This window comes from Phoca vitulina, unplaced genomic scaffold (genome assembly GCF_004348235.1).
Source record: "Phoca vitulina isolate PV1807 unplaced genomic scaffold, GSC_HSeal_1.0 scaffold93, whole genome shotgun sequence".
In the NCBI taxonomy this organism is placed as follows: domain Eukaryota; kingdom Metazoa; phylum Chordata; class Mammalia; order Carnivora; family Phocidae; genus Phoca; species Phoca vitulina.
This window is the reverse complement of record NW_022589796.1, coordinates 788,463-800,576: the sequence shown is the minus strand read 5'-3', so window position 1 is coordinate 800,576 and position 12,114 is coordinate 788,463. Positions and strand designations below refer to the sequence as shown.

Sequence of the window (12,114 nt, the reverse complement as noted above, 5' to 3'; positions counted from 1 at the left end):
GGCCTCAGGAGAATTAAGGGCTGTCACTAAGTTTAAGCGTCTCCTTTGCTTAGAGTCCTTTCTACAAACCACTGTGCAGTCCCTTGCCTCTCTTCTTTGCCTCTCATTTCCAAATCCTTTTCTTTTCCAAATGCTTTTCTTTTCTTTCATTTAAGTAATATCTATGTCCAACATGGGGTTCAAACCCACGACCCTGAGATCAAGAGTCGCGGGCTCCACTGACTGAGCCAGCCAGGCGCCCCTCCTTGTTTCCAAATTCTAAAGCCTCTGCTGGGTTTGGGCCTGGGGATGGGGAGAATGACAAGAGCTCTCCTAGGCATATCTGGCTTCCATCCTGCCTCCGTCCTTACATAAACCCAAGGCAGGTGGCTGCATCTGTCTAGGCTGACATCCTCTCCCTTTAGGTGGCCCACCTGCCACTCTCAGCTGAGTCTGGGACCCACAGCCAGGTGCGTTTCAGAAGCAGCATGCCCTGGGCTCCGCAAGGCTCCTTGGCTCCTTCCCACCACTTCTGTGGCAGATGGCCAGAAAAGCAAAACCCAAGCCACTCTCTCCTCAGGGTCATTCTTCTGCTGATGGCCAACCTGGGGAATAGACAGAGGACATCCACTGTTCTAGATGACAGGTGGATGTAAGCACCAGAATACAAATTAAGAGAGAATTACTTGGTTTTATAACAACGGTGAAAGCTTTGGGGGGGTCTGGTGTTAAAGACTTAGAGGAGAAGAAATCAGCTTTTATTTTTAATAGAAAGCTTGAGTGCAAGCAGTACATGGTCCTGCTATGAGTATAAACACACACAATTGACTGTTTAGTGCATACCTGTGTCCCATGCAAGGCGCGTGTGGACACACCCCAGCTTTACCCGTGATCAGGAACTCCTGGGCCTCACAACCAGAAAGACAGATCGGCACAAACCCTACTTTAATGCCAACACCCAACTGTGCATACCTGAGATTCTCAGAAGTTTCTCCTGTCTCAAGTTTAGCTCTGAAAATCAGTATTTCCCTTACTCAGCTTGGACACTGGGGGACAGCATTTTCTCGGGGATCTATTTTGATGAGTTCCCCTTGATAAACTCAGTTTATACCCTGTTTCTTCAAGGGTAGTATTTCAGCCCCTTCCTCCCTCTTTCCACCGAAAGAGTACCCAGACATTTTTCATGATTTTCACCTGTGAAAACAGAAAGCTGTTTGGTCTGGAGGAAAATCAGACGATTCAGCAGTTGAGCAAAGTACAACTGTGTTTTTTGTTTCCACATTTTCCTTCCCTGTGTGTGTTACTTCATTATCAGATCAGAAAGGTGAAAAGGCAGTGATCAGTGATGCCAAGTAGTCACTGCCCGCTGCCTTCCGGTCTGGAGCCGGCCACAGGCACGCATGCGGCGAGCCACGCGGAACCCCTCCGCCAACCCCCTCCCACCATGCAAAGCCCCTTCTACAGATACCAAGAAACAAAGGACAAGGGCACCCGGTGCAGAAAAGGATGCTTCTTCATTATTTAAGGAAGCACCACACCACATAGATACTCACTTTCAAGCTATTTCTGTGTCTGATGACTCTTTTGAGATATTATTAATTTATCGTGTCCTCAAAGTTGTCAGCAACAAACAAACAAAAAATCATGGAACCTCTAATCCTAACCCTTATTTCCTGAAACAACTGCCAAGCCTTTGTGTCCTAAGGTCTTCCCAGGGGAAGGTCTGTTAACAGTGTCTTTATGCTACGGAGGCCACCAGGGGGGAAGACCCTCTCCCTAGATTAGGCTTAGGAGGTAAAGACATTTGGAAAGTAAATACGGTGGGGTCCTCCCACCCCACAATGGGAGAGGAGGAAGGTTGCTAACTGGGCAGGAGAAAGGGAGTGAATGACTTTGCAGGGTCAGCTAGAGAATGCTAGTTTTGTTGTTGCTGGTGGTGGTGGTGGTGATGGCCACGGTGTTCCTCAAATTGTGGAGACCTGGATTCCGTTTACAAGGAGTGGCCCCACTGGGCAGGATGGATGTGTGGCATGCTTAGAGTGGCTGAAACCGGTGCCCACGCTTAGGAGGCCTGGAAGACAGCCCCATGAGCCCACCTGCAGACGGACTGCTAGAAGGCCGTTTACTGAGTCCCAGGAGACTCCGAAACCTTACCCAGTTTTATGGGACTACATGCTCTCCTTAGGATTTATGACCCCAAAGTGATGAGAATAAATTTCTCAATAATTGCTGAAGCCAAGCCAGATTAAGTTGATTTGCAAAAATTAGAAAGGTGGTACTTCCTGCACGAGAGGGCTGGGGAGCAGACCTGTATAGATGACATCGGAAATAGAGGCTAAGTAAACCCAGAGTCACACAGAAGCCTAACAAATAACCATGGAACCAAACCACGGACTATTATACAGTCATAATCAGGGTCTTTTAAGGATTTTTTTTTTTACATATAACTTGAGAAATGGAAGCAATATACCCAAATATTAGCACTGGATTTCTTTATATGGTAGTATCACGAGTAACATACTTTCCTCCTTACTTCTCCAAAATGAGAATAGACTGCTTCTGCAAATCAGATAATTACTAAATAAGCATATTTTTAAAGAGCAGATCAGAGAAAGAGAAGACTATTTCACAAAACATTTAGAATCCAGAAAGATTCTTGTCTGTGGTGACCCGAAGATACTCCTGCTCATTCCTGTCTTCTCAAGCGTATTCCGTATGATGAGGTTCCAGGTAGAAGGACTCATCCTTCTAGATGGCCCCTGAAATTAGGACAGGAATTCATGGGGGAAACACAGGGAATGAAGACACATTTTCATTTTCATGCCATGCAAAATTATGCAGGAATCCAGAATTGCATGGATTTCCACTTCCAAAAAAGATTACAGCTAAAGAAGAAGAGCCAAAAGCCATCCATTACATTCTGGACATGGAGATAATGCGCTTTACCTTTTAAGGAGACAAGATTCTCACATCTGTTAGCTCCCCCCCCCCCCCAAATCTGTCGTTCTGACACCATTACCATAACTTAACTTTAAAGCTCTGATTAAAATGTGACTCCAGGTAAATGTGAAGTTTTAGCCATGTTTTACAGTCTCTTGAATATTTTCTACATTTCAACCCCTTCACAGTACGTAGATGATCTGTTTCTCATTTTTTTCCTTGAAGACAGCTGTCTGTGCCTAGGAGGAGTAGCTAAAACCAGTTACCCCACAGATGGGCCATGGGCCCCTCGCCGGGTGAGTGTGGGGGGCAGCCTTTTCCACTTTCAGGATTAGAGGTCAACCCGCCACCTGCCTGCCCGGTGTCCTACCTGTCATATGACCCAGACTCACTTTCTGAAGCAACGCCTTGAATTGGCTGTTCTCAGACCTCCCTCCAAAGCCAGAACGAGACCAAAACTTTTGAAAGAAGATAAGGCTGAGCTGGCCTCCCTGTGTCTTCCGCGTTCTTCCATGGGGATAGAAAGTTACACCATCAGCAAGCTCCAAATCTGGATCTCGTTAGCTCAGCCCCCAACCCCTTTCAGGCACACACTCCTGCAATTCTTATTCAGTGTCCTGCTTTCCTCGTGAAGGAGTTGACAGAAAATAAAAGGCTAACTGAAGAATACGGCTGTTTCCTTGTGGGCCCTGTCTATTATGTGGATGGATGCCCCTCTTCCGAAAGCATGGTACGTCTACAATTTCAAACAAGGAAAATAATTTCACCTCCTGAAGGAGTAATAAGTAGTACTCTGCGCCATAACGAGAAGGATGTAGAACATATACAAAATGTCGCATATATCAGAAAGGCTGACGGTAAATTTAATGTTCAAGCCAATCACATTTCGCTGTACGCCTACATTTGTCTCGTCCTCCTCTGAGGTTTTGCCTTTGGATTTTAATTTTTCCACCTAAGGTAGAGGTCTCCTTATCACAAGCTGCCTTGAATCAATCACCCAGTCTCTCTCTCTCCCGATTTATTTTGCAACAAGAAGGTGTGCCTTATAAATACACACGTTTCACAGGCTGGGGCTCCTGCTGTCCTTACCAGGAGAAGCCTGAGTGAAGCAGCAGATGCCATTACACTTCCGAGAGCCAGGAATGCACTTAAAAGGCTTCAGGATAAAAGGTCTCCAAGTCAGGTCTGCTGTTATTATGGTGATGAAAGGGAAGGGGCCTGCTAGCAGGCTTTGAAATTGCAAGTAAAAGACAACCAGCACAACACAGAGTGCTAAGCAGGCCCCAGAGAAGGCCTCCTAACAAAGCCATTTGTAAGTTCATCCCCAGGCCCAGGCTGCAGGGGGCCCCTGCAGCTGAGCTGTGCTGTTAGGAAACCAAAGAGGCCTTCCCTGCTAGCCGAGGCCCCTCCCTGGGCCTGTCCTGGGAGATCTGAAGGTGCCCCTGCCACTGTGAGGAAGGCCCCAGGTGGCCGGGGCGGGGAGGGGGGTGGGGGGAGAACTCTGGGGTGCCTGAGGCCGCCATGCTTGCGCCTGTGGCCAGACCCTCTTGAGACATCCTGAAAGGAGGATTTGCTGAAACTTTCCAACTGACATTCACACACACACACACACATACACATACACCATCATACCACCACCACACCTGGAATGAAAAAAGACCTTTGAAAGTTCTAGCTTCAGGCTAAAGGTTCTTTTTTTCCTCTAGAGCTGCCCTAGGAGAGCACATCAGGGTTTGGGAAGATGGAAGACAAGATTTAGCATGAGACCCCTTTCCTTTTTATCACACTATTCTTACGGAATCTGCGCAGACTCTAATCCTGCTATGCATGGACAGTGCAACCCCATGTGAAGGCTCTCTCTTCTACAAAATAATCAGAATATCTACTTGATGTAGTTGCGGTGAGGGGTCACTGAAAAATAATACACAGGAATCTGTCAACTATAAATGAGGGTGGTTCTAGATGCGGTCCTGCGGGGGTCCCTTGGCTTGTGGGGCCCTGCGTGAGAGAATACGACCAACCTTTTTCTGTGTCCACCCTGCCTGATGTGGGTAAATGGTTACTTCCAATTTCCAAATGGAGAATTTGACATCCTCAGAGGCCGAGCGTGACTCCTTTACCAGAGAGGAAGAACATCAATTTCCAAACTTATTATACATCCCGGTCCTCCAAAATACACTACTGTCATTATAACTTGTGTATAAATGCTTAAAAAAAAAGCCCTTGAAAAAATTCTCAAATATCCCATTATTGGCTGATACATCAAAAAAAAAGTTGGTGCTGAAAATTGGTTCTAAGTGTAAGAAAAAAAGAATAGTGAGGTGGACCCCAAACTCTGCACGATTTATGATGGAGAATCCCACATCGTGAAGTCAAATCTCTGTTCTGAAAGTAGAAAGGCACAGTGAAAAATGGTGGCCGATAAAACCGTACGGAGGAGCCACGTGGCATTCTCCTCCCTGTCTGCACCCCTATTTAGTGCACAACATGCATGCAAGGAAAGAATCAAGCTACCTCTCTTTTCGATGAGCTACAGAAATTATAGAAACGTGAAAACGGGGGCGCCTGGGTGGCTCAGTAGGTTAAGCATCTGCCTTCAGCTCAGGTCATGATCCCAGGGTCCTGGGATCGAGTCCTGCATTGGGCTCCTTGCTCAGCTGGGAACCCGCTTCTCCCTCTCCCTCTGCCACTCCCCCGTTTACGCTCTCTCTCTCTCTCTCTGACGAATAAATAAATAAATAAATAAATAAAATCTTAAAAAAAAAAAAAAGGAAAGGCGAAGAAGTTAGTGTGGTCACTGAAGGCTGACTAAATGGGAAGGAGACCGCTTTTGTACAAAGGCCAGTCTTCCTCAGCACTGCAAGTCGAAGGCCTCACAGCCTGGAACAAACGCTTCAGACCTGTGCATGCTCAGGAGACGAGAAAGAAACAGGCCACGTTTGGGGGGACAAAAAGGATGTGGATGGTGATGTGCCAAAGGGTGAGTCGGCACAGTGTCCAACACCAAGCTAAGTATGTAAGCACTGGAAACTCTCCCCACCCTTTTCAGTTCTAAACTGACCCATCATGACCTAGAGGACAAGAGCATTGTGGGTAAATAAGGAATATGCTGAAAGCTGGCTCTGGGACCAGACTGCCTGGGGTCAAATCCCAACTCTCTTATTTATTAGAACTATGTGGCCTTGGGCAAGTAATTTAACCTCTCTGTGCCTCAGTTTCCCCATTTGTAAAATGGGGACCACAGCATGCCCACCCCATGGGTTGCTGTGAGAAGTTCGTACTTGTAAAGCACTTGGAACAGTGGCTGGCACGTAGTAGGTTCTAAATGAATGTGTCTGTTCCTTTCATTTTTATTATTAAGATGCACATCAGTAAAATGGTCTGGAGCCGACACTGGACGTGGAGCTGAGGGAAGGAAGAGCCATAGTGCTCTGAGGTAATCCGAATGATATAGCTTCTATTCGACAGCCATGACTACTGTGCCTCAAGCAAGCTGGGGAGGAGGGGGTCCTGATGGAGAGCCCCACTCTTCAGAGGACTGTGCCATGATCTCTGACTTACCACTGCATCACTGCCCATTCCACAGCTCAATTTGTGGAAAGTAAATGAAATATTTGGAAGCAAGCATGCAATTAGTGTTCACCTTAATATTAACTCTCACAATTAAAACACACACACACACACACACACGTTTCTGAATGCGGCAAGCATTTGGCTTTGATGGTGATGGGTTTAAGTCAGGGCTTGGGGGAGCGGGGGAAAAGGACAGCCGATCGGGTTTAGTGGCGGACGCTGATTAGAATGCCACACGCAAGGGAACAAAAAGGCAGGAGGTGAGGTACAACTCGATGCAGAGAAAGAAAAGGTGGAGTACTAACTCGCTGAGATGATTCAATTTTCATCAAGTACCTTTGAATGTCAAGTTCTGCCTGAAGAGAGATCAGCATGCACTGCAAAGCCTGCATGACAGGAGAAAAAGGGAGAGAGAAAAAGACAGAAAAGAAAAAGGGTGAAAACATGAAGAGAAAAAGAACAGGTGGACCAAAATGGACTGACCATCTACTCATTCATGAGGAAAATGTAGCACAGTTAACTCCCGTCCCCCTCAAGGAAGGAGAAAACGGTGGCAGTCCCATCCTTATATTTCAGAAAGAAATGTTGAAAGCAAGCCCTGACTGGCAATGAGTTTCCCCTAAAATCTCTTGCAACAGGCATATCTAAATTCACCTTGTCATTTGAGAATATGTCACTTGGGCCGATTGTCCTGAGGTTGTCCCAAGGCTGGGGGGAGCTACGGGAGCTTGCCGAACCAGACTGAAATACCTTCCTTAGTCTGAGTGCAGGTGGGTGGGGCGCCCCAGCCTGCCATCTTGATTGGCACTGGCCACTGGGCTTCTCTACAAAGACTGGCCCGTGAGCACAGTGCTCTGCGCCTGTCCTCTGCGACGCAGGATGACAAGACTCTCATGATTAGACCCAGTATGAGTACTTACAGGAGTGGAAGGGCAGGATTACGACTGAGGGAACCAATTCCGTCACTGAAACCTGGGTGATCCTGGAGTATGTGTCTTCAGTTTACTCTGCTTCCCGGGCCAGTATTTAAATATTTCAGTTGTCATTGATCCACGGATTAATTTTTGGACTTTATTTTTTTTTAAAGACCATGGTGGAAAAATATTTTTTGTGTTTTAAAAAAAGAAAATTTCCATAATCATCATGAGCAAATGACTTACTCTTGAATCCAATATCAGCCAGTGAGAGTTGAAAGCGGGGTCTCAGAGGCATATATCCATACACCCATGTTCACAGCAGCATTATTCACAAAGGCCAAGTAGTGGAAGCCGCCCAAGTGTCCACCAATGGATGAGTGGATCAACAAAAGACGGTATATACACGTAACAGAACATTATTTGGCCTCACAAAGGAAAGAAATTCAGACACATGCTACAACATGCATGAGCCTTGAGAACACTAGATGAAGTATAATAATCTGGACACAAGAAGACAAACACAGTTAAGAGTCCACTTATAGGGGGTGCCCAGAGTAGTCAATTCAGTGACAGAAAGTCGAATGATGGGTGCGGGGGCTGGGAGGAGCGGGGAATGGAAAGGTGTTGCTTCATGTGGACAGAGCTGCAATTCTGCAGAATGAAAAGAGTGCTGGGGATTGGTTGCACAACCCTGTACGTGTTGTTACACTAATGAACTATACACTTAAAAATGGCCAAGATGGTAAACTTTATGTCACGTATATCATACCACAGTGAAAAAAGAAAAAGAAAATTTAAAAAAAGGGAAAAATCGGCCAATGAGATTTCCTGGCTTGACGGCTCCATCATCCATCACTGCATGTACCTACAGATATCTCCGTATGAACGACCAACAATATGGAGCCTCTAAACCTCGTCATAATTGAATTACATAGTATCCGTGATCCATCCCACTGTTGTAGATACAGAGATAATATGTATACATAATATGTGTATTTCTTTTACTTCTGAATAATTTTATATTATTTAGAACCCAGTTTTGCACATATCAGACACAAATCTCTGTAAGAAAAAGAACAGGGGCGCCTGGGTGGCTCAGTTGGTTAAGCGTCTGCCTTTGGCTCAGGCCATGATCTCAGGGTCCTGGGATCAGGCTCCCTGCTCAGCGGAGGGTCTGCTTTTCCCTCTGCCCCTCCCCTCTGCTCGTGCACTCTCTCTCTAATAAACGGATAAAATCTTAAAAAAAAAAAAAAAAAAAAAAAGAACATTTGAATACAGATGGTGACATCCCAAAGCCAAAAGACAGGTCTCCAGACAAGAACGGCACTAAAGCAGTCTACCCAGAATCCATTCAGAGGTAGGACATAAAAAGGAAAAGAACTCGAAGGGACTTTTAAGAGAAAAGAAGAGTGACACCATGAGAAGAGCTATTAGCTGGACTGACCTCATAAAAGCCCTTTGCTGGGTGAATATATTCTCCTTAGAAAGGTGAGGCTTGCTGTAGGGCCTCCGATTCTTTACAAGCTTCATCAACTATGAAAGAAATCTCCTGAAGTAGATCACAAATAATAAAGCCCCGTAGGTGCAGGATAAATAAATGTGCAAGATAAAAACAGGATGATAGATTTGAAGAGCTGCTGTGGACAAGCAAGGGGAAAGGGTGCAAAAAAAACCAGAGCTGGTAGCACAAGGACATGGGGAATAAAATGGGCTGAGGGCAGAGAACCCAGGAGAGAGAGAAAGCCCTGCTCAGCGCGGGGGCGGGGGGGGGGGGGAGAGCGGGAGAGGGTGGAGGAGACCGGCACCCCGACAAAGAGGCTGCCAGGAGGGCAGAAACCCCAAGCTCTCTCCGGAGGGGGACTCTCAGCAGAGGAACCTGCCACAGCAATAACAGAATACTCGGACAAAAGCGGACAAGGACCGTTGTTAAAGCAGCTGCTCTAGGCAAGAACAGTCTGAAACTCAAGAAAGGAGGGGGAGAAACACAGGAGAGGTCAAAGGCTTTGAACTTGGGACGAACACCAACTCCACCAGTTGCATCTTTTCCTGCCTTGACTGACGGAGGTCAAGGAAACACAGAAGCCAGGAGAATCCCTCTGTGTCAGAGCACGAAAGGACCCTGGGGTGCCAGAGCGGCAGGAAGCCTTCCTTTCTTAGAAGATGCAGAAGCTCCTACAGAAAAGGGCTCCAGAACTCGAGGCCACAGGAACTCGAGCTCTGGAATGACAGGTACATTTTCCCAGGATTACAAAATTAAACTCACAGAAAACCTCCTCACTTCTCGGCAGGCTCCATACATGTGTGAAATGTTTGGAGCCCTACAGGTTCTGAGCCCCCCCAGTAAGCAAGCAGAGAGGGAAAACCGGATCTTATTAGGCCACTCACATACTACGGTTAAATCAAGTGTGTAGAGCTCGGAAGTCTGATTTATAGATTTGACCATAAAACAGAAAATTGTTCCTAAAAAAAAAAAAAAAAAAATCAATGTGGGTGGGGAAGGAGCGTCTACGAGCCACTTCGGAGAATTTTAATGGTGATCAGTCGTTTATGGACATCAGGAGGCTACACCAAGCTAGGGGAATGTGCCTGGGAAAACGCAAGCCTCACCACCTCAAGGAAAAAGCTGTAGCAGCAATCATAATAATGCCACAAAAATTAAACAGAAGGACATTTTGATTATTTCCAAGACTCCTAATAAACCCATGGCTATCATTAAGAGGAAAATGGTCAGGATGCCTGGGTGGCTCAGTCGGTTAAGCGACTGCCTCTAGCTCAGGTCATGATCTCAGGGTCCTGAGATGGAGTCCCAAGTGGGGCTCCCTGCTCAGTGGGGAGCCTGCTTCGCCCTCTCCTGCTGCCCCTCCCCCCCACTAGGGCTCTCTCTCTCTCTCAAGTAAATAAATAAAATCTTAAAAAAAAATAAAAGAGGAAAATGGTCAAGGGAGACTACAGAGAGGGTTGCTCCAAGGAAGGGTGCTTGAGATCTCTTCCAAAGGCTAAGTGCAGCAGGAAGAGAAAGAGGTTCAAAAGTTCCCTCCCTAAGAATATAGACAGTGCTAATGAGCCTGAAAAGGGCAAATAGGAATAGCAGATATTGAGTAGATGCTTTTTGCTCTGTGTCTTTCTGAGTTTTCTAGAGTAACGATAATTACATAATAATAATAGGAAAAGAGAAGAGTATTGGTAAAGGTGGCAAAAGGGAAATGTAGGTCCCTCGGGAGTAAGAACGAGAGAGAGAGAGAGAGAGAGAGAGAGAGAGAGAGAGAGAGAGAGAGAAACCATAAAGGACTTTGGAGATTTGCCAAAACTGAAAAGCTCGCAAAAGGTTCTGGTTTTGCCCAGAAATTGAAGATTTTCTGATACACCTTCCTTCTAGTCAACTGTCGACTATTCGGGAGCAATTTAAACAGTCTGAAGACTAACTGTGGTCAAAGAAAATGTATTCATGAAAAAAAATGACAAGATCTCATGAAAACATGTCTGTATTAGGAATTCCCCAGAGTTTGTAATTATACGGTAATCACTGAGCTGTCCACTATATCTTCTCCTAACAAGAAGATCTAATTGCCAGAGCCTTAACTTAGAATTTTCTTCATGTTTCTAAATTTATGGACCCATATTTCCTCTTCCTCCTCTCTTATTGCCAACACCCTTGTTCTTTATTTTACCAATGGAGAATCGTTAGTATTAGTTTCCACTTAGTTCGAGATTCAAGGGATGCAAAGGGCTATTTTTATCTAATTTCTGAAAGCCTTCTGTCTCCCTGCTTTTGAAACCACAGAGCAGCTACTTCATTTCTGTAAAAGCCTTACTCTGCTTATCTGGAAAGTGAGGACAATAATAGTATTTACTTCAGATAGTTGTTATGAGGATCAAATGAGATCAAGACACGGAAATCAAGAGGCACAATTTCTGGCACAGGCCAAGAATGCAAATGCTGGGAACTTGAAACCTTTATTAAAAACAACTGCATTCCCCCAAAGATGCTTTACTGACAATAATGAGGCAATAAAGTATCTAATGCCTTAAAACTGTGCATATCCTTCTGATTCAGCCATTCTATTTCAAGTAACTGACTTTAAGGAAATAATCTACAATAACCCACAATGGAACCAACCAAACTAAGCAAGTACAAACAACGATGAAGGAGCAGAGCCTGTGACAACACAGAATGAAGTTCATACATATAATTCAGTGGGAAAAATCATGGTAGGCAAATGGCATGTGTTTGGTTTTCCTTGAGTTTATATTCCTGGAAAAAAATAGGACATACACCAAAATGTTAATCCATGTGGGCTGTCAGATCATGATTTTCGCTCTTTATCTGTTCTTCTAGCATTTCTAGAATACACATGTATTACTTTTATACCAAAAAAAAAAAAGAAAATATTTTTCAAATCACCCAGGATTTGGGATTTGTGCTTGCTTTTCTGATTCGTTTCTCCTTCCCCCAACATGAAGCACTGAATATAGTATAAATAGCTACAGACAAATTTAAAACAAAATCAGAAAACAAGATTTTATTCATTTGATAGCCTTAAAAGTGGGATAAAGGCGGGAAGAACAGTAAGAACATATCTAAACGCACAGCCTTTTTCTCACTTGTAAGCTTGTCAGCACTTTTTCTCATGCTGACTATGTATCAGTCGCACCACGAGGGGGCACCGTGAACTTAAGGCGTACCATAAATGCAGTCCCCTGGCAT

At 45.2% G+C, this 12,114-nt stretch overlaps 1 protein-coding gene across 11 annotated transcripts in view; it reads right to left on the bottom strand.

Moving 5' to 3' along the window:
* Nucleotides 1–12,114, bottom strand: part of KIAA1217 (KIAA1217 ortholog) — a 421,915-nt gene that overhangs the window by 142,833 nt on the left and 266,968 nt on the right. Inside the window, exon 2 of one of the 11 annotated variants that reach the window (XM_032396671.1) lies at nt 6,829–6,878. The exons of 9 other annotated variants lie outside the window; for them this stretch is intronic. The gene's annotated coding sequence lies outside the window, so the exon portion shown is untranslated. Of the gene's footprint in view, nt 1–6,828; nt 8,424–12,114 lie in introns of those variants that run through there. One more of the 11 variants, XM_032396670.1, reaches the window with a different exon arrangement.